This window comes from Schistocerca serialis, chromosome 1 (assembly GCF_023864345.2).
Source record: "Schistocerca serialis cubense isolate TAMUIC-IGC-003099 chromosome 1, iqSchSeri2.2, whole genome shotgun sequence".
Lineage (NCBI taxonomy): Eukaryota > Metazoa > Arthropoda > Insecta > Orthoptera > Acrididae > Schistocerca > Schistocerca serialis.
This window is the reverse complement of record NC_064638.1, coordinates 1,248,948,581-1,248,969,206: the sequence shown is the minus strand read 5'-3', so window position 1 is coordinate 1,248,969,206 and position 20,626 is coordinate 1,248,948,581. Positions and strand designations below refer to the sequence as shown.

The window sequence follows — 20,626 nt, the reverse complement described above, 5'->3', positions numbered from 1 at the left end:
GTAGTTTACAAATTTGTGGTTTGCAGCTGAGTTGTCATTTTCTTTACATAATATTTCAGCAACTAAATTAGTTGTTGTCCACATTTACTGCTTGTTATTTGGATTCAATCAGACTGTGAATGAGACATGCTGTGCAGCACTTAGAAAATGTCTCCTAGCGCCACCAAAAAATAAAACACTTTCATGGAAGTTTAAAATGAACCAAAATGTTACACCAAGCTGTTACAATATCTGTAAGTAATAAAAATGTTGTAAGACAGTGTTCTCCACTAAAAAATGCTTTAAAAGAGAGCAGGGAGCGAGGATTTGTATTCTTTTCTGATGTGATTTAAGCAAACTGAGCACCAGATTCCATATTTTACTTAATTATTTGTCATTCTCCTCTCAATAACCTAATTTATTACAGTGTTCCAGAAGTTTGTCCCCTGCACTATGAAACTGGTATCTCTGTGTTTCACTCCATGCTCACAAGTGACACAGTGTTCAGCGGCAGTTGATATAGTTGGCAGCTTGTGTTTTTTTAATGATTAGTCAGCTCCAGTCAGGTCACAGCGATGGGACAATATTATTGTTGTTGTTGTTGTCATTGTCATTGACTTTGTGGGGGGGAGGGGGAAACAGCATGCATAGATGTTCAGAAAGCTCCCCCCCCCCCTCCCCCACCTCCACCCCCCTGAAAACTGAAAAATGTCCGTGAGTTGGTACAAAATTAAAAGTTGCAAGATCAGTAGATGATGTTCTTTGTGTATATGTATAAATTACCACCCATTGCTGCAATTTCCAAAACAAAGTGAAAATATCACTATAAATGTTGTAGAAAGGTCTGATAGGATGTATATACTTTTTGGATTAAACGGGGGGAGTGGGGGGCTCTGTTAAAACTTCAAATCTTATGTACTGTATACATTTGTGACTTCCTTTTTTTATCACATTGTGAAAGAGTACTCTGTCCAGGAGTTCTATTTCTTATGTTTCAATGAGAGATTTAGTATTCCTTTGTCCATTGGTAGTTCTATGGCCTTGCTGACAAACCCTACATTATGAATGAGATAAAATAAATAATAAATTGGAAATGTTATTCATGTTTGTCTCATTTTTGTCACCGTTATTGTTTATGTGTTTGCTTTAAAAATTCTAATCTTTTGCTAACTTGAAATGTTACACATGGTTAAAACTTCCACAGTTTAAAACACACCAAATAATATCAGGCCTCTTTCACTAAGGAAGATAAATTTACTTTTATCCCAGCTAATCCACCTCAGATAAACACAATTGATACTTATCTTATCACGTACGGTTTTATCTTCCATGTAAATACAGATAATGATTTGTCTCAATTTACACTTGCAACTTCTCCTTAGTAATGAGAATAACATCATCTTGTTACAGTTCAAGTTGTTTATGAACAGAAATCACCTTGTGTATATACAGTCACTGTGTAACATTAGGTAGCAAAAGTGGCCACAGAAAGTGGGCAAAATGATAGTAAAAAGACATTTTCTCAATGTGGCAATGATTTTCATCATCTGTTACTTGGACATGGCTAAAGGTTTGCACCTAGTAATGTCATATGATTCTATTTGTATAAGATTAATTTTCGTGCATGTCTTAGGCTAGATGAGTAGGTCTAGATGTCAGACAGAGATGTTGAGCATTGGACCTACCGAACATGCAATATTGCCCAGCTTTCAAAGTCCTTCTTTGACACTAATAATATCGTACTGCATCCTGTGTTTTCCACCAATAATAATATTTTTAATTTTTTATCAACTAAACAAAGATTCACTTTTCAACCTTTAAAATTCATATTTCATTGCTAATAATGTGTTACCATACATTGTCAGACATTCATAAATGTGTCTGTAAAAGTATAATGTCCATACAGATGAAAATAGAAATACAATACAAAACAATATTTTTTAGACTGTAGTGCCTACTGTAAATGCTTATGGCCTAATCATCCTTACAACCATAAATACATACTGGTTACCCCAAGTCAGATGCATTTTTGGAGCAGATAAAAGTTCTGTACAGATGGTGATATGACTTCCAAATGTCAGATCCTAAAGGTCACAATTCCTTCCCTTTGTATTTCACTGCAGTTCTTCATACTCACTCAAAACATGTTTCTGTAGTTTAGCAATTTTGCAGTTGGGTGTTACCTAGTTAGTTTCATGTTCCATGGATCATTTTGCACAATAAATCGTAAGGATATGGAATGAGTCACTTTACATTCACATTGCGTATAAATGTATGAATGTGGCTACTTGCTAAACATTTACAAGATTTTTTTAAATATACAGACAAGAGTTGTTAATTCATACTCATCATCTTTTACACATTACAGTGACAGAAATCTTCTACACAATAGAATGAGTTGTCAAAGGGAAATTTTTCCAGTTTGTTTTCAGACTTTTACTTTGCTCTCTTTGAGACATTTTATATCATGGAATAAGTGATCAAAAATTGTAGTTGCAGCATTGTACTCCCCTTTTTGTGCTAAAGACAACCTTAATATGGAGTAATGAATGCCATTTTTCTTTCAGGTATTGTAGTTAAGTAAATCATTATTCCTTTTGATCTGTAGTGGATTATTTGCAACAAACTTCATGAGGGATTAAATATGCTGTGAAGCAATAGTCAGAATGCACAGTTCCTTAAATAGATGTCTACAAGATGACCACGGGTGTGCGCAACATATTATTCTTACAGCATCTTTCTTGAAGATGAGTTTTCCCAGAACATTATTCCATCTGACATTCAAGTCAACTTACTGATTTGTCTCTCCCCAAGGTTTCCAATGATTCAATGTGCAAATTCGGCTGAACTAAATTGTTTTAGGAGTTCCAAAATGTGTTTTTTCCAGTTTAAATTCTCATCAGTACGGTCACCTAAGAATTTTAAAGTTTCCAACCTATTTAGTAATAATGACAATAATAATAATAATAATAATAATTTATTCAGCATCAAATGATTCATTGCATATGAACAAAAACAGGTTACAAACCTTGATACATAACACAATAATACATCATCGATTAACAAAATGATCAGGTTAAAAATAAAATGGTTTGTGTAACAGTATTTACATTTTTTTTTTTCAAAGAACTTCTTATTCTGCATCAAGTATGGTATTCTTCTAATGTGTTAAAGAGATTTTATAACAGGAATTTCTTTAGCTGAAGTTTAAGTTTTGTTGTGAGAAGGTTCATAACTGTACTGGGCAGTGCACTGGCTAATTTTAAATGTGTGTATTGTGGACCCTTTTCATAGGGTGCTGTTCTATGGCTGCTGATGTAATTTTTTTATTTGTTTCTGGTACTGTGTCAATGCAAATCAGAACAAACCCCAGTGCGGTTTCAGTTGTCTGAGACTGCAGACATGTGTGCAAGTTGCGTTTGCGTGAGTGTGTGTGTATGTGTATGTATTTGCTGACAAAGGCTTTAATGGCCGAAAGCTATAATTGTGTGAATCTTTTTGTTGTGCCTATCATGATTCAGCATCTCCATTATAAGCAACTTTCCTTTTCTGCTTATTGTGTATTAGACAGAAGATCATTTACATATATGAGAAACAATAGTTGATCTAAGATTGAGCCTTGGGGAACCCCCTATGTTATTTCTCCGTGGTCAGAATAATGTCCCTGGACTACATTAGTTGAAGTACTAAGTACATCTTTCTTCGTCTTTTGGTTGTATATTCATGACATATTTAAAGTAACCACTACATAAGAAAATTTTGGCGGTAATTGTATAATACATAACCAAAATGCTTTCACACTATTTGAGAAAAGGTAAAGAGATCTACCATGTGCTGATCGTTGAATTCAAATACAAGGGAAACCCCCCATAAATATGTTTATGAAAGAACGAAACTTCTGGGAATGTATAATTTATGTGGAGACATCAAGGGCAGCATCCTAAAATAGCTGTTAAAAGTGTATTTGTCATACAATACAATTAAGTATTAGGTGTGAACTGAAAACATACAGTTATAAGACACTGAAAGAAAGTAATGTTATATAGTACTATTAATACTATGATAAGGGGAAGTCCTCGGTGTATTATAAATAATAGATGGAGTAAAGGTGATAACTCACTATATAAGTGAGACATTGAGGCATCAATAGAAATATAAATGAGGCAGAACTTTGCTAAGCTTTTGGGTGAATCTTCCTTCAAAACTAACAGGACACACGAATGCATGTGGACACCTGCATGGCTAAATTGCATCAAGCTGCAGTACCATCGCAATTTATTCAGCCAGTACAATGTAGCTGTGCAGTTGTAAGTATGTGTATGTGTCTTCTATTAGCTATGAAGAAGGGCTGATCAGAAATGTTAGCAACATCTCAGTCTTGTTGATGTGCCTATTGACAGTTCAATGACTGAGCTATATGTTGAGCTGCCAACTTTAATCCATCCATTATTCGTACTGTACAATAAGACATAGATTGTAACAAAAGAGATTAGTCATATTTAGACTTGTTTATGCAGTAACGTAGTGGAAGTGGATTACAGTACTGAAACTCCAGTGTAACCTTCTCATCATGGTGAATTTGAAAGCCTACTTACAAAGTTTCAAGAACCAGATTTGATTTGATTTGATTTATTTCGTGTTCCATAGGTCCAACTGTGTTGGATACACAAAGACGTGGAATGAGTCAGTTTATTACAAATACAATCAGATAATCTTATAACGTATACAGAAATTTGAGTACATAATTATATAAAAATTTATGCAGTAAATTCTTTGGGCAGCAATACAGAAAAAGAAAATACATATTTTCTTAGAATCATTAAAACACTACAGAAAACAGATACGGAGCACACACAGATACAGAGCTCAGGTTAAATAAAATTATTAGTGGCATTATGTCAACTTGTATTATATAATATTAAAATATTACAATTTATTTAGTTAAAAATTCATCTAGACTGTAAAAAGCTTTTTCTAGCAGAAATATTTTTAGTGCTTTCTTAAACTCACTCTTGTTATGAATCTTTGACTTTATTTCGGGAGGAAGAGCATTGAAGAGTTTTGCTCCAGTGTAGTGGACACCCTTTTGTGCCAAGCTCAAATTTCTGAGTTCACTGTGTACGTCATTCTTCCTCCGTGTGTTATGCTCATGATAATTACTGTTTGGTTGAAATATATCTATATTTTTACAAACAAAACACATGAGAGAAAAAATATATTGGCATGTAGTTGTGTATATTTTAAGATTACGAAAACTATTTCTACAAGAGTCTCTTGGGCGCAATCCACATATAATTCTTAAAGCTCGCTTCTGTGCAATGAACACTTTCCTTGCTAATGGCTGGTTGCCCCAAAAAATAATTCCGTACTCAATGAGACAATGAAAATAGCCATAATATGCCACTTTTGCAGTGTTAGGTTCAACACATGTAGTGACAACAAGTGAAGCATAGGTAGCAGAGCTAAGCCTCTTACAGAGATCAATAATATGTGAAGACCAGTTCATTTCCTTGTCAATGTGCACTCCAAGAAATTTTGTTGTTTCCATTCTAACTATTGGTTGATTACCACATGTCACACTTATCTCTCTCTCTTTTTCTGTTTTTGTACAGAATTGAATAAAGCTGGTCTTACTGGAATTTAGTGAGAGACCATTCACCTTGAACCAATTAACTATATCTGAGAGTATGTGATTAATGAGTTCTTCAAGATTGTTGTCTGTTCTACTGATCATAAAAATTGTGGTATCATCAGCAAATAATGTAAATTTACACGGCAGGCTTGTACATGATGGTAGATCATTTATAAAAATCAGGAATAATAGTGGCCCAAGAATTGAGCCCTGGGGCACTCACATGTAATGGAACTCCATTCAGAATCTGAGGAAGTGTTGTGTACTCCACCCGAGCTAATCAACACAACTTTTTGTTTTCTGTCTTGGAGTAGCCAATTGCCTGCAACACCACTTATTCCTACTAATTTTGCTTTTTGCAAGAGAATCTGGTGATCAACACAGTCAAATGCTTTGGATAAATCACAGAAGACACCAAGTGCTAGCATTTTTTCATTAAGGGTTTCTAGGACTTCATTTGCAAGTGTGTAGACTGCGTCTTCTGTTGAACGGCCCTTTTGAAAGCCAAATTGGCTCTTGCTGAGAACTCCATTCTTCATGAGATGATCAGTAATTCTTACATGTATTAGCTTTTCTAGAATTTTGGAGAAAGCTGTCAGCAAAGAGATAGGTTGATAGTTAGTTAGTTCAGCTTTATCGCCCGTTTTGTACAGGGGCTTCACAATGGCATACTTAAGTCTACTGGGAAGAACACCTTTCTGAAGGGAAGCATTGAAAATATGACAGAGAATGTCCCTTATCCACACACAAGAATATTTCAATAAATTACTAGATATATTATCAACCCCTGCAGAATTCGTACTTTTTAGAGACATGATGATTTTTTAGATTTCTTCTACAGTGACAGGATTAAGGTGCATTTCTGAAATTTTGTTTGAATATACGGCTTGACAAAGAGTTACAGCTTCATCAACATCGGGCTTGCAACCAATCTGTTGAGTTACTGATAGGAAGTGTTTATTAAAAATCTCAGCCGCCGTTTTGGGGTTATCTACTAGGATACCTTCATATCTGATCTTATTTATATCTTCTTTACTTGTTGTATCTCTTCCTGTTTCTTTTTTTATAATTCTCCAAATTGCTTTTATTTTGTTATTAGAATTATCTATTTTCTTCTCATAATAAAGGGCATTTGATTTCTGTATTAGTTTCTTCAAAATTTTGCAGTATATTCTATAGTGTTCCCATTTTTCTACATCTTTACAGAATCTTATTGCAGCATAAGTTTCCCTTTTGGTTTTACATGACTGCTTTATACCTTTTGTAATCCAAGGCTTGCTTACATAATTGGAAGCACTGTTTCTGACCCATTTCTTGGGAAATATTTCTTCAAAAAGAGCACAGAATTCATTTATAAAACAGTCAAATTTAGTATCAACATCATCATGGCTATATACTAAAGACCAATCCATTTGCTGCAACCTGTGGTTGAAAGTTCCTTTCGCCTCTTCATTAATTACTCTTATGAATTTCCATTGAGGAAATTCTTTTTTGAACAGAATAGCATCATAAATAGTGAGAATTTGTCCATCATGATCTGAAAGCCCACTTATAACCTGCCTGACAATATAATTCTGATGTCTATTTACATCTAAAAAAATGTTGTCTATCATAGTTTGGCACTCGGATGTAATTCTTGTTGGGAAGTTTATTATTGATGTCAGATTGTGTAAGGTCATCACAATCTCAAAGTCTATTTTATTCTTATTTTCTGTCAAAAAGTTTATATTGAAATCACCTAATACTACAATATCCTTCGCTTTTGAAAGTAACCATGACAGAAGGAGTTCCATTGAATGCAGAAAAGTTTTTATGTCACCAGAAGGAGCCCTGTAGACAGCCAACACTATTATTGGGTAGAATTTAGTTGTTATTTCTGTGGCACATGCCTCAAATTGTTGTTCCACACAATATTTCTTAATATCTATAGCTTTGTATGCTACACTATCCTTAACATAAATTGCTACTCCACCTTTATATTTTCTTTCCCTACAGTAGTATGTTACTAAAGTATAACTTACTATAGATGGCAAGGCACATTTATCAGTAACATGGTGCTCAGTTAAGCACAAAATCTAGGCATTATTTATACTGTCCTTTTCACTAATGTTAATAAGGAGTTGATCTGTTTTGTTTAAGAGGCCCCTTATATTTTGATGAAAGAAAGAGATGATTTCCTCTTGCTTTTTCATTCTATTAGTGCTGTTACCTGACTGAGAAGCCATTGCAGTCTGCCATGAGACAGGAGAGAGGAGACACCTGACACTACCTACTGTTGTCCCTTCCTTTTCTTCAGGCCCACACATAAAAAATCGTTGAGATGAGAAGGAGGCTCAGCATTTCTTCTGTCCAACAGCCTTCTATTTGTTGTTGTTGATGGTGGTGCTGTTTCTGACACTTCAAATGTTGGTTCTACCACTACTGCTGTGTTTCCTTGTGAACTTGGAGTCTTCTCGTTTTTGTTATTTTCGTCTAAAATAATACTTGGCTGATAAGGAATAGTAGTTCTTTTGTTGTTGAAATCGATGTCCACTGTTCTTTCTGTTAAAATTTGGTCTTTTTTTACATGTTTTGCTGCTGCAGATGAAGTTTCTAATGAATTTTTTTTGAAGCGTTTTCGTTATGGAGTCAGGCGATGGCAATGCAATTATCGTTTTGGTTTTGAATTTATTTTGGTGGTTTTTTATTACCCTGGTTATCAGGCTTGTCAGATATTCTTTCCCCAAGCCATTCAGGTGAAGTCCGTGTTGCGTGTGGAATCTACGTCCAATACTGCTTATATCAACGCATTTCACGGTTTTAAAATGTTTGCAGATTTTTGCAAACTGACTGTTGGCATTTTCTATTTCCCTGTTAACACATGACCATCTTACAAGATCATAGCGATGCGGAACATTGACAAGTATTACGTTAGTGTGAGTGAGGTTCCTCAGACACTGTTTAAGATTGCGCGTTGCACTCGCTGTTTCATTTTTTTTTTTTTTTTTCATCGTTTGGGCCTCCCATAAGTATACAGTGTGGAATGTAGCCCTCTACATATTACATCCATAGGGCCCATGAAGACAAGATTAGTCTAATTACATTGTCCAAAGAGCTTTATAGACAGTCATTCAACCCACACTACATATAGGAATGGAGCAAGAACTATCACACAGTGAACAGTTCTTACATTAACATTGGCCACTATACACATACTTGCTGCAGGCTGTTCTTAATTTTCAGAGCTTTTAAGTTGTTTTTGTTAGATAAGTGTGTGTGTGTGTGTGTGTGTGTGTGTGTGTGTATCTGCTCTCTACATGCTACAGCAAATTGTTTTGTTGTGTTTGGGTGAACTGAAATAAATAGGAATAGTATCCATTTATAAAACTGTAGATAATAATTGACCTCTAATAATATTGAGGAAAGCCAATATTTGTTCTCACAGACCCAATTCTAGTAACACTAAATAAGAAAAAGTACCTTTTGCTATTTTCTGCAAGCTTTCCAAAGCCTTCAATTTTGTAAACAATAAAATTCTACTCAGTAAAATAAAATATTATTTCATTAAAGACATCACTTTTACATGGATAGAACCATGCTTCAACAACAAATAACAGGGGTCACACTATCAAATGATATTAAAAAATGAAGTAAAAGAGTGCCTTATTAGTCTCTCCCTCTGAAATTTTTCAGAATATTTGAATGGGGATGTAAAATCTAGTTAATACTAATCTTCATATAAGCTTTTCCAATGTTCGAAGGTAATCCCAAAAGCAAGGTCTCCTATTTTCTTATAAGTACATAGACCTGTTTATTACTACAATGGTTTATATCAGTTTACAGGGGAAGCTGTTTTTCGACATAATCAACATTTCTGTCGATGCATTTTTGTAGACACTGTGGCAGTTTTTGTATCACCATGTCATGCCAACTCACTGCCATGCTTTTCAGAAAGATACGAACCTCTTCTTTCCCTCGTCGTCAGAGCTGAATCACTGGGCCCACAATTAATGCTGACAGGTACTGTGAGACACTGAAAAAACTCAAATGGGCGATTCAGAACCAGAGAAGAGGAATGTTGAGCAAGGGCGTACACATTGCAAACCGTTGCTCTCCTGCAACAGTTTCAGTGGAACATAATCACCCATCCACCCTATAGTCCTGACTTGGCCCCCAGTCACTATCACCTGTTCCCTAGGTTAAAAAAACATTTGGCTGGAAAGTGATTCAGCTCCGACGACAAGGTGAAAGAAGAGGTTCATAACTTTCTGAACAGCATGGTGGCGAGCTGGTATGACATGGGCATACAGAAACTGCCACAGCGTTTACAGAAATTGTAATTATGTCGAAAAATAGCTAAATGTTCAAGCTGTAAACTGATGTAAACCATTGTAGAATTAAACAGGTGTATGTACTTATAAAAAAATGGGAGACCTTACTTTTCGGATTACCCTTGTATAAACAGCAAACAGTGTTCTGTGATGCCATTAATGTTACATGAATGTTCAGTATGAGGTGGCAGATAAAGTAGTAAGAGGAAGAGCAGTGACCTTTTTAGTCTTTTCTTCTCTACATAATTAATCTAAAAGTACATCACATAATTAACAATCTGTGTAGATTGGAACTGGCTGTAAGTGATTATCAGTCTCCTTTTCAGAAGAAGACTGCAGTGGCTGGTTCTACATGTAAGAAAAATAGAAACACAAACTATAATCATCAATAGTGTAGAACAGACTTATGTTCAATACATTACTGGTTCAGTACACTTAAAAATCAGTTGAAAATAGTCAAGAGATGCAATTTTTTTTGCTTTATGCTGTAATAACAAAGGAGTACAAAGTCAAACTTAATGTAAAATGTATTGATTGAGATAGGCTTTTAGCATATTTTCCATCTTTAGCTCACACTCCATCTGGTAACTCTATTATAGGTGTTTGGAAAAAAATTATTGTGGATTTGTGATTACACTATGTTTCCTAGATTATTTCTGGTGGCCTTAACATGGTGACGATGTATGGTATATATCCAACCGCAGTGCAGTCCTGTAGATAATGAGGAACTGAATTATAGGCAGCTGCTGCATTGGTGAGAAAGAGCACTTGCCACGACAGCAAACAAATGGAGTAGTTTGGTGCATGAAATGACTGACATGTTGTCAACCGTGTTCTGGCCATAAGCATGTCAGTGCTTGCATAGTGGGCAAGACGTGATATCAGTGCATTAGATCGTAGGACCATAACACATGAGACACTCCTCTGAGATCATGAGAACATGAGACTTACTCCTGTGAAACCCAATTAAAGTGTTCTGTAAGAACCTTAATTCAGGAAATATTACTGCCACCAGCCATGGGGAACACTTAATGGCAGGCAATTGTAACAGTAGATAGAAAGGTCGCAAGCAGCAGATCACACACCAGCTATGTTCTGGACAACAACAAGAACATACAGTGATGAGCCACTTCAATGTGGTACATGGAAGACATTGTTTTACACAATTATCTGTGATCCCTACTCACCATAGGGCACAGAGATTAGCATAGAGACAGGAAGTACATTGAAATGCAAGAAGTACATGAAGAATTGCATTCTTCTCACTAATGCAATTTATTCTTCTGTAGCGAGTTTTACATGATATGTATGACTTACGTGACACATCTACCATTATCTCTCAGTGGCAAACGCACATTTGTTTGGTCATGTACACCCACCCCTCCACTTGCAGTATCATACTTATTTTATTTATTTATCGGTTTCCCTGGGACCATGCAAGCCAAAGCTAGTTGGTCATGGATGAATCACCAGCATGTAGGTTACAGAATGCTAATTAGAAAATTTATTAGTTAAAGAATTAAGAAAAAATGAAAACATTGTGAGAGTATACATGAGTAAATGACACATTACACAGAAAAGTTCTCATCTCCTGTAAGGAATTCCTATACACAAGAGGAGGAACGCCCCATAAGGAAACTTTTCAACTTATATTTGTAGACTTAGGATTTATTACTCAGTTTTTCCAGTTCTAATTGAAGTCAATTGAAAATGAAACCTACTCAATAGAGTGCACCATTCTGTACAAAGATTAAGATAAAATTATCCAACTGCAATTTGTCTCTCCATCTAGTGTTCAGAAATTTCTTCTGATTGAGTCCATGTTATCAATAACAAATCTGGTGATGCAGTATATGCAGAAGGATAGTGGAGTTAGAATATTGAGATGCCTTTTTCTTAAAAAACTAATGACATGAAGATTGTTTACACAGCAGCACAAGTCTGCCTGACTACCTTTTTCTGGGCAATGAACATTCTTGGAGAGGACACAGAGTTACCCCAAAATAAGGGCACACATGTAGTAGTTTGTATGGAGGGAGGTCCTAGATCTGGGAGTATGGAGTATTTTTAACATTTTTGAAGTTGAATGGTGAATTGTAAGTAGCCATAAAAAAAGTTCCAGTTCAACTTTTAAATTATTTTCTTGAAAGAAAAGAACAAACAATTACATTATATTTTTTCATTTCCCTGAGAACAAGATGAGGGTGGAGGGACAGGCAATCCCCTATGCCCCCAGATATGGACGCCCTTGTCCCAGAATGTGGTACTACAGAAGATAACAAAGTGAAAGTAAACAAGTCTTTAAGTTTCATTGTCAGAGGCAGTGGGGATTGTTATTGCAGCAAAGATAGCAGGATTCAGTTTCTGCATAAATGTGATACTTCCAAGAAAGCATAAGAATTTAAAATGATCAACCTCGCTAATAGCCTGACCACCACTCAAAAATAAAATTCCCATTTTACAAGAGTTTCTCATTTCCTAAACTATGTGTATTTGATTTTGTTGGTGTGAAATGTTGATCTTGTTGAAAAATTTTGGTCGAATGTAAATACTTAGGAGTAAAGGTGACCACTCACTGAAAATCATAAGCATTGATTCGTCAACAGGCACATAAGAAAAAGAAATAAAACTTGCTAGCTTTTGCAGAGAGAGAGAGAGAGAGAGCACCCACCCACCCACACACACACACACACACACACACACACACACACACACACACACACACACAAGTGCTCTGTGCCTCAATGTGGCACACACAATAATGGCAGTGCTGCATTTCAGCAGGTGGACTAGGTTGTGGGTGGGAGTTGTGTCAGGTGTGATGGAGGGGGGGGGAGGGAGAGAGGGGGAAAAAAAGAGAGGGGGGGAGGGAGAAAAAAAGAGGTTAGAGGTGGGTGGCTAGTAACTCGACTGTATGTCGGCTAGGAATACGGGAGTGAGGGGTGGTAGGTGCACAGGATAGGCATGTAATGCACCGTTGTTGGAGCCAGTGGGGATGGGGATACAGATACCCAGTTGTTAGCATAGACTGTGAGCTGACTTCACTTGGTTCCAGTGAGGTGGACGTAGAGAAATTATCGGCAAAATTTAAACAGATTGTAAATCATGGTCTGGAGAAGTAGCCTAGTAAATGGATTAAGGGTGGAAAAAGTCTACCGTGGTTCAACAACAACATTTGGAAAATGCTGAGGAAGCAAAAGCTATTGCACTCTCAGTTCCCAAAGCTTAGCAGAGATTCATGCGTCTGTGAAAAGATTCATGCACGAAGCACACAACCACCACCGTCATACCTTAGCAAAAGATCTGGCCAAGAACCTGCGAAAATATTGCTTATGTAAAATTGCTGAGCAGTTCTAAGGCTTCCATCCAGACTCTCATTGAACAGTCTAGTGCAGCAGTTGAAGATAGCAAAGCAAAAACCAAAGTTCATAATGTCATGAATATCCAACAGATTCCAATGTGGGTGACATAGTAATAAGCATCCTTGGCACAGAGGAACAATTGACAGAATTGAAAACAAAAAGAGTCGTCAGGTCTGGTGGAATCCCAGTTTAGTTTTACAATGAGTACTCTATGGCATTGGTGTTTATCACAAATCTCTCACCCAGCAGAATGTCCCAAGTGTCGAAAAAACTATAGGTAACTCCTATGGACAAAAAGGGTAAAACAATGGATCCACAAAATTACAGACCAAGATCTGTATCATCGGTTTGCTGCAGAATCCTTGAACATATTCTCAGTTCAAATATAATAAATTTTCATGCAATCGAGAACTTATGTCCATGACTCAACATGGTTTTAGAAAGTATCACTCATTCAGAACTCCCCTTGCCCTTTCTCATATGATATACTCCAAAGTATGGATCTAGGGCAACAGGCAGACTCCATGTTTCTAGATTTCTGGAAAGTATTTGACACGGAGCCCCAGTGCAGACTTTTAATGAAGGTACGAGCTTATGGAATAAGTTCCCAGATATGTGAGTGGCCCGCAAGCTTCTCAAGTAATTCAACCCAGTATGTTATCCTCGACTGCAAGTGTTCATCAGAGGTAAGGGTATCATCAGTAGAACCCCAGGGAAGTTAATAGGACCACTCTTATTTTCTATATACATAAATGATATGACAGACCGGGTGGGCTGCAATCTATGGTTGTTTTCTGATGATGCTGTGATGTATAGGAAGGTGTCAAAGTTGAGTAACTGTAGGAGGATACAAGACAACTTAAGGCAAAATTTGTAGTTGGTGTGATGAACAGCAGCTAGCTCTAACTAGAAAAATGGAAGTTAATGTGGATGAGTAGGAAAATCAAACCAATAATGTTCAGATACAGTATTAGTAATGTAGTGCTCTAACACAGTCACATTGTTTAAATACCTTGGTGTAACACTGCAAAGTAATATGAAATGGAATGATCATGTGAGGATTGTGGCAAGGAAGGTGAATGATTGACTTCAGTTTATCAGGAGAATTTTGGGAAAGTATGATTCATTGCATTTAAGATGCTAGTGCAACCTATTCTTGAATGCTGCATGAGTGTTTCAGGTCTGTACCAGTTCAGATTAAAGGAACACATTGAAGCAATTCAGAGGTGGGCCACTAGATTGGTCACTGGTAGGTTCGGACAACACGCAAGTGTTAACGGAGATGCTTCAAGAGCTCAAATGGGAATCCTCAAAGTGAAGCTAACATTCTTTTTGAGGAACACTATTGAGAAAATTTAGAGAACCAGTGTTTGAAGTTGACTGCAGACTGAGTCTACTCTTGCTAATGTACATTTTGTGTAAGGACTACAAAAAAATACAAGAAATTAGGGCTCATATAGAGGAATATAGGCAGTCATTTTTCTGTTACTTCATTTACAGATGGAACAGGAAAGGAAAGGATTGGTAAAGGTACAGGGTATACTCTGCCTAGTGCTGTATGGTGGCTTGTGAGGTATGTATGTAGATGTAGGTGTGAAATGGGAGGGAGTGACAGGAGAGAGTAAGGGGAATGGAATCTGTTGGGTGGTGAGTGTGGGAACAGAGGGTTAGTTGTGGCCAGGATGATTAAGAGAGCAGAGGATATTCTGCAAGGGTAACTCGCATCTGTGGAGTTCAGGGAAGCTGGTAGTGGAGGGGAGGATCCAGATGGTCCAGGTGGTGAAGCAGCCATTGAAATTGAGCACGTTATGCCCAGGTGCACATTGTATCATTAGGTTGTGAACCTTGATCTTGTTAACGGTTTGATGATGCCCATTCATCCTGGTGAGAGCTGATTGGTAGTCATTCCAAAATAAAAGTCTGTGCCACTGCCAGCAGTGTTGGTGCATGACATTTATGCTTTCACAGAGCCTCTGAGCTGTGTGATAAGCCTGTGACGGAACTGGAGTAGGAAGTGTTGGGTAGGTGGATCAGGCAGGTCTTGCACCTTGGTCTTCCACAAGGATTTGATCTGTTTGGCAAGGGTTTGGGAGTGTGGGTGGCATAGGAACTGACTAGGATATCTTGTAGGTCAGGTGGGCGATGGAAAACCACCACAGGAGGGGTGGGAAGGATCTTGGGTAGGATGTCCCTCATTTCAGGGCATGATGAGAGATAATCAAAGCCCTGATGAAAGATATAGTTCAGGTTTTTTTTAGTAGTAGTAGTAGTAGTAGTAGTAGTAGTAGTAGTAGCAGCAGCTTTATTCGTCTGTAGATCTCTTTTTACAAGGATATAGGACATGTCAACGTAGTTACAAGTTTAGACCAATTTAAAATAAGCTAATTCGTATAAACATACATTTACAAACTTCTAATTAGAGACAATCATTACATTTACTCCTGGTATCCAATGCTTTTTTTTACATTTTTTTATTAAATTAGGTTATACCACACTGTCCACTCATATCTGTTCAAAAAATGGCTCTAAGCACTATGGGACTTAACATCTGAGGTCATCAGTCCCATAGACTTAGAACTACTTAAACCTAACTAACCTAAGGACATCACACAAATCCATGCCAGAGTCAGGATTCGAACCTGCGACCGTAGCAACACCATGGTTCCAGACTGAAATGCCTAGAACCACATGCCCACAGCGGCCGGCTCATATCTGTTCACTCTCTATCAGTCACTGCACATGCTATACACACATTGTTTCATAACACTTCACTCACCACACACACAACTGGTGATCTCTGGACCATTTTCTGTACCACAACTTCCCATTTGCTATCTTGAAAAACTGAGTCAGCATCCTTCTATAATGAGTGAGATGTAGAGCACAGAAAGTGGAAGAGGTTTTAGTATTGTGCTATGCATAGCTTGGGGGTAAGTTTTTCTAGAATTCAGTTTTAAGTTTTATGTTTATTTTTTCTTGGTAAATGTAAGTTGAGTCTAGTTCTTGTTCCATGGTCATGGACAGAGCTGTGTATGTAGTAATTACCAATTTTATTTTTGATGTGTACAACTGACTGGTAAATGTATTCACATGGAGCAGTTAAAATCCCCAGTGTCTTGAATAGATCTTTACAATGAGCTCAACTACTAGTTTTGGAGTTTGAAAATTGTGTTCATATTTTGTGCATTTGTTCCCCAAAAAAAGAATGCCATAGCTAAGAACTGAGTGTACATATGAATAATATGTAACTAAAAGACACTGCATGTTACACACTGATGATAGTATTCTAAGGGCATGACATTCTGTTTGCAAGTACCTTTGCGTGTTCACACCACTTCAACTGAGAACCAATATTCATTCCTAGAAATTTTGCATTTGTTACACAGTCTTCAGAGTTGCCATCTACATTTAATTTAACATTGTCATTTTCCCTCTTCAAACTGAAATTCATGGCATTAGTTTTCTTTGTGTCCAATGTTACTCTATTGCTTACTGACCAATCGTAAACTTCCTTGAGTGTTTCATTTGCTTTCTCTGCAAGGAGTTCTCTTGTTTTCTCAGTGACAGAATACTGCTGTCGTCAGTGAAGAGAATTTTTTCCCCATGAGTAACACTCCTGGGAAAGTCATTGATGTATATCAGTAATAGTATTGGTCCTAATATGCTACCTTGCGGAACCGCTATATTAATATATTTTGGTTCTGATAAGTGTTTTACTAAATTTTTAGATCTATTTGAAGCATGTGTTACCTCTACTCTTTGTACCCTATCTGCTAGGTTTGATCAAAAAACCAGTCATTAGCTACCTCTTGTATTCCTAAAGCCTCTAATTCATTTAATAGAATCTTGTGATCGACTGTATCAAAGGCCTTAGAAAGATCCAAAAATATGCCTGTGACACACTCATCTTTGTGAAGAGCATCAAGTATAACTTCTGTGAATTCTACTATTGACTCCGTATTTTTGCCACTTCGGAAACCAAACTGTGATTCACTTAAAAGATTGTATTTATTCTGGTAATTTATTAATCTAACAATGGAAAATCCAGGATGAAGTGTAACAATATTATGAGAAGGAAAGTTGCTACTCACCATATAGCGGAGATGCTGAGTCACAGATAGGCACAACAAAAAGATTTTCACACTTAGTTTTCGATCAATGGCCTTTGTCAACACTATACACACATATGCACGCACACACACACTCATGCAAATGCAACTCTCACACACGACTGCAGTCGCAGGCGAGTGAAACCACACTGTGTGTGTGTGTGTGTGTGTGTGTGTGTGTGTGTGCGTCTATTGTTGACAAAGGTCATTGGCCAAAAGCTTTAAGTGTGAAAATCATTTTGTTGTGCCTGTCTGCGACTCAGCATCTCTGCTATCGGTGAGTATCAACTTTCCTTCTCATAATATAATTCATTAATCTGTCTTTCATAATTGCTTCTATTATTTCAGAGAACGGTGACAGCAGGGAAATGGGCCGGTAATTTTCTATGTCTTCTGCATTACCTTTCTGAAGCAAAGGTACAAATATTACCTGTTTTAACTGCTCTGGAAATGTCCCTGATGTGAAGGATTCATTTATTATATTTGTTTAGGAGCCTTGTATAATCTCTATGCATTGTTTCAGTACACACATTGGTACTTCATCTAAGCCTTCTGACTTTCTATTTTTTTAGTTTTTGAACAGTTTTATTGACTTTATTCCCTATGGTTGGAAGTAACATTGTATTTAGTGCAACATTATTTACAGGTGTTATATTTATTTTGGATAATTTTTGCTGTAACTTCTCTGCAATACTTGAAACATGCTCGTTTACGTAGTTTGCTAAGTGTTATGGATCATTTATTACCTTATCACCCTTCCTTAGCAGTATGTTATTCTGTGTTTGTTTTCCTCTCCCTGTTTCCTTTTTATAACATCTCAGACTGTTTTGCTTTTATTCTCTGCATTATATATTGTTTTGTCAATAAATGACTTTTTTGGAGCAATCAGCACCCTCCTATAGATCTTTTTGTATCTATGACAGAAATTTAAGAATTCTGTATCATTGCGACTCTTTTTAATGGAACCGAGGCATTTCAGTGTTTGGGAGGTCATCTTAATACCTGCTGTTATCCATCTGTTTTTGTGAGATTTATTGTACACGTTTTGTTCCATAGGACCAAATTGATGAGCAAATCTACAAGGTCATGGAATGTGTCAGTACATGAAATTACACCATAAAAGTAATAACAGATAAAATAAAATGTTTATGAGCCCAAAAAAAGACAAGCCATAAGATTATGTAAACGCAATCAACAATACAACACAGGAATCAACTTAATTTTTCACTGAATTCCATGACAGAATAGAAGGAATGACCCATGATGAAACTCTTCAGTTTTGATTTGAAAGTGTTTGGATTACTGTTAAAATTTTTGAATTCTTGTGGTAGCTTACGGATAATGGATACAGCAGTATACTGCACACCTTTTCACACAAGAGTCAATGAAGCGCGAGGCAAATTCAGATTGGATTTCTGTCTAGTAATAACTGAGTGAAAGCTAGAAATTTGAACTGTTCAGTTTCACTAATCATATGCCTATTCTGTGAAATTAAAACATCAGGTTTTATTGAATTGTGTGTTAGAAACTGTAAAAACTGAGTCTTACTGTGATTACCATTAGTTTACTTTCTACAAGCCATGAACTTACATCATGAACTGCACTATTTGAAACAGTGCCGGTGTTGTATACAACATCCTTTACTACCAAGCTAGTGTCATCAGCAAACAGAAATATTTTAGAATCACCTGTAATACCAGAGGGCACATCATTTATATAAATAAGGAACAGGAGTTGCCCCAGCACTGATCCTTGGGGCAACCCCCACTTAACCATACCCCACTCAGACCCCATATCACAGCCATTCTGAACACTACGGATAACATACTTTTGCTGTCTTTCATTAAAGTAGGAGGTGAACCAATTGTGAGCTACTCCCCGTATTCATAATGGTCCAACTTCTGGAGTAATATTTTGTGATCAACACAATCAAGTGCCTTTGTTAAATCAAAAAATATGCCTAACGTAGCGTCGAAAACCTTTTGTTGAATCAGCCCGGTAGCTAACAGTGAAAAGAGAATATAGCATTTTCAGTTGTTGAAGCGCTTCTAAGACTGAGCTGTGCATTTGATAGCAAATTATGTGAAATAAAATAATCAATTAGCCTTACATACACAGTCTTTTCAATGCATTTAGCAAATGCTGATGGCATAGAAATAGGTCTAGAATTGTCTACACTATCCCTTTCTCCCTTTTTATAAAGTGGCTTTACTACTGAGTACTTCAATCTTTCAGGAAACTGACATTTCTTAAAGGAACAATTATAAATGTGGCTAAGTACAAGGCTAACATATGCAGCACAGTACTTTAATATTCTGCTAGGCACTCCATGATATCAATAAGAGTCCTTAGTCTTCATTAATTTAATTTTGACTCAATCTACCCCTCGTCAATATCACAGAGGAGTATTTCAGACATGAGTCTTGGAAAAGCATTTTCCAAGAGATTTATATAATTCCCTGTAGAAACTAAGTTTTTATTTAATTCACCATCAATGCTCAGGAACTGATTGTTAAATACTGTGCATGTATCTCACTTATCAGTAACAGAAATATTTTTACTACAAACTGACTTTATGTCATTGACCCTGTGCTGCTGACTGGACACTTACTTCATGCCTGACCATATGGTTTTAATTTTATCCTGTGAATTAGCTATTCTATTTGTGTACTATATACTCTTAGCCTTCCGAATAACATTTTTAAGCTCCTTGCAGTACTGTTTGTAATGGGGCTACTGCAGCTCGACTGTGACCATTTCTAACATTTTGATATAATTCCCACTTGATATCCTTATCCCACCAGTCATCCAGTCAGGCTACCTTTTACTGCTAGTATCCCACTTAGAACATTCTAATGGAAAGCGTCTCTCAAAGAGTATGAGAAATGTGTTAAGGAAAGCATTACATCTACATGGATACTCTGCAAATCACATTTAAGTGCCTTGTAGAGGGTTCAGCGAACCACGTTCACAAATTTCTATTATTCCAATCTCGTATAGTGCGCAGAAAGAATGAACACCTATATCTTTCCGTACGAGCTCTGATTTCCCTTATTTTATCATGGTGATCATTCCTCCCTATGTAGGTCAGTGTCAACAAAATATTTTCGCATTCGGAGGAGAAAATTGGTGATTGGAATTTCGTGAGAAGATTCCATCGCAACGAAAAACGCCTTTCTTGTAATGATGTCCAGCCCAAATCCTGTATCATTTCTGTGACACTCTCTCCCATAT

The 20,626-nt window shown here is 36.7% G+C and overlaps 1 protein-coding gene across 4 annotated transcripts in view; it reads left to right on the top strand.

The window, feature by feature from the left end:
* Window positions 1-20,626, top strand: part of LOC126419346 (rh5-interacting protein-like) — a 157,791-nt gene that overhangs the window by 22,094 nt on the left and 115,071 nt on the right. The window contains exon 1 of one of the 4 annotated variants that reach the window (XM_050086549.1): window positions 16,191-16,213. The exons of the other annotated variants lie outside the window; for them this stretch is intronic. The gene's annotated coding sequence lies outside the window, so the exon portion shown is untranslated. Of the gene's footprint in view, window positions 1-16,190; window positions 16,214-20,626 lie in introns of those variants that run through there. 4 annotated transcript variants of the gene reach the window in all.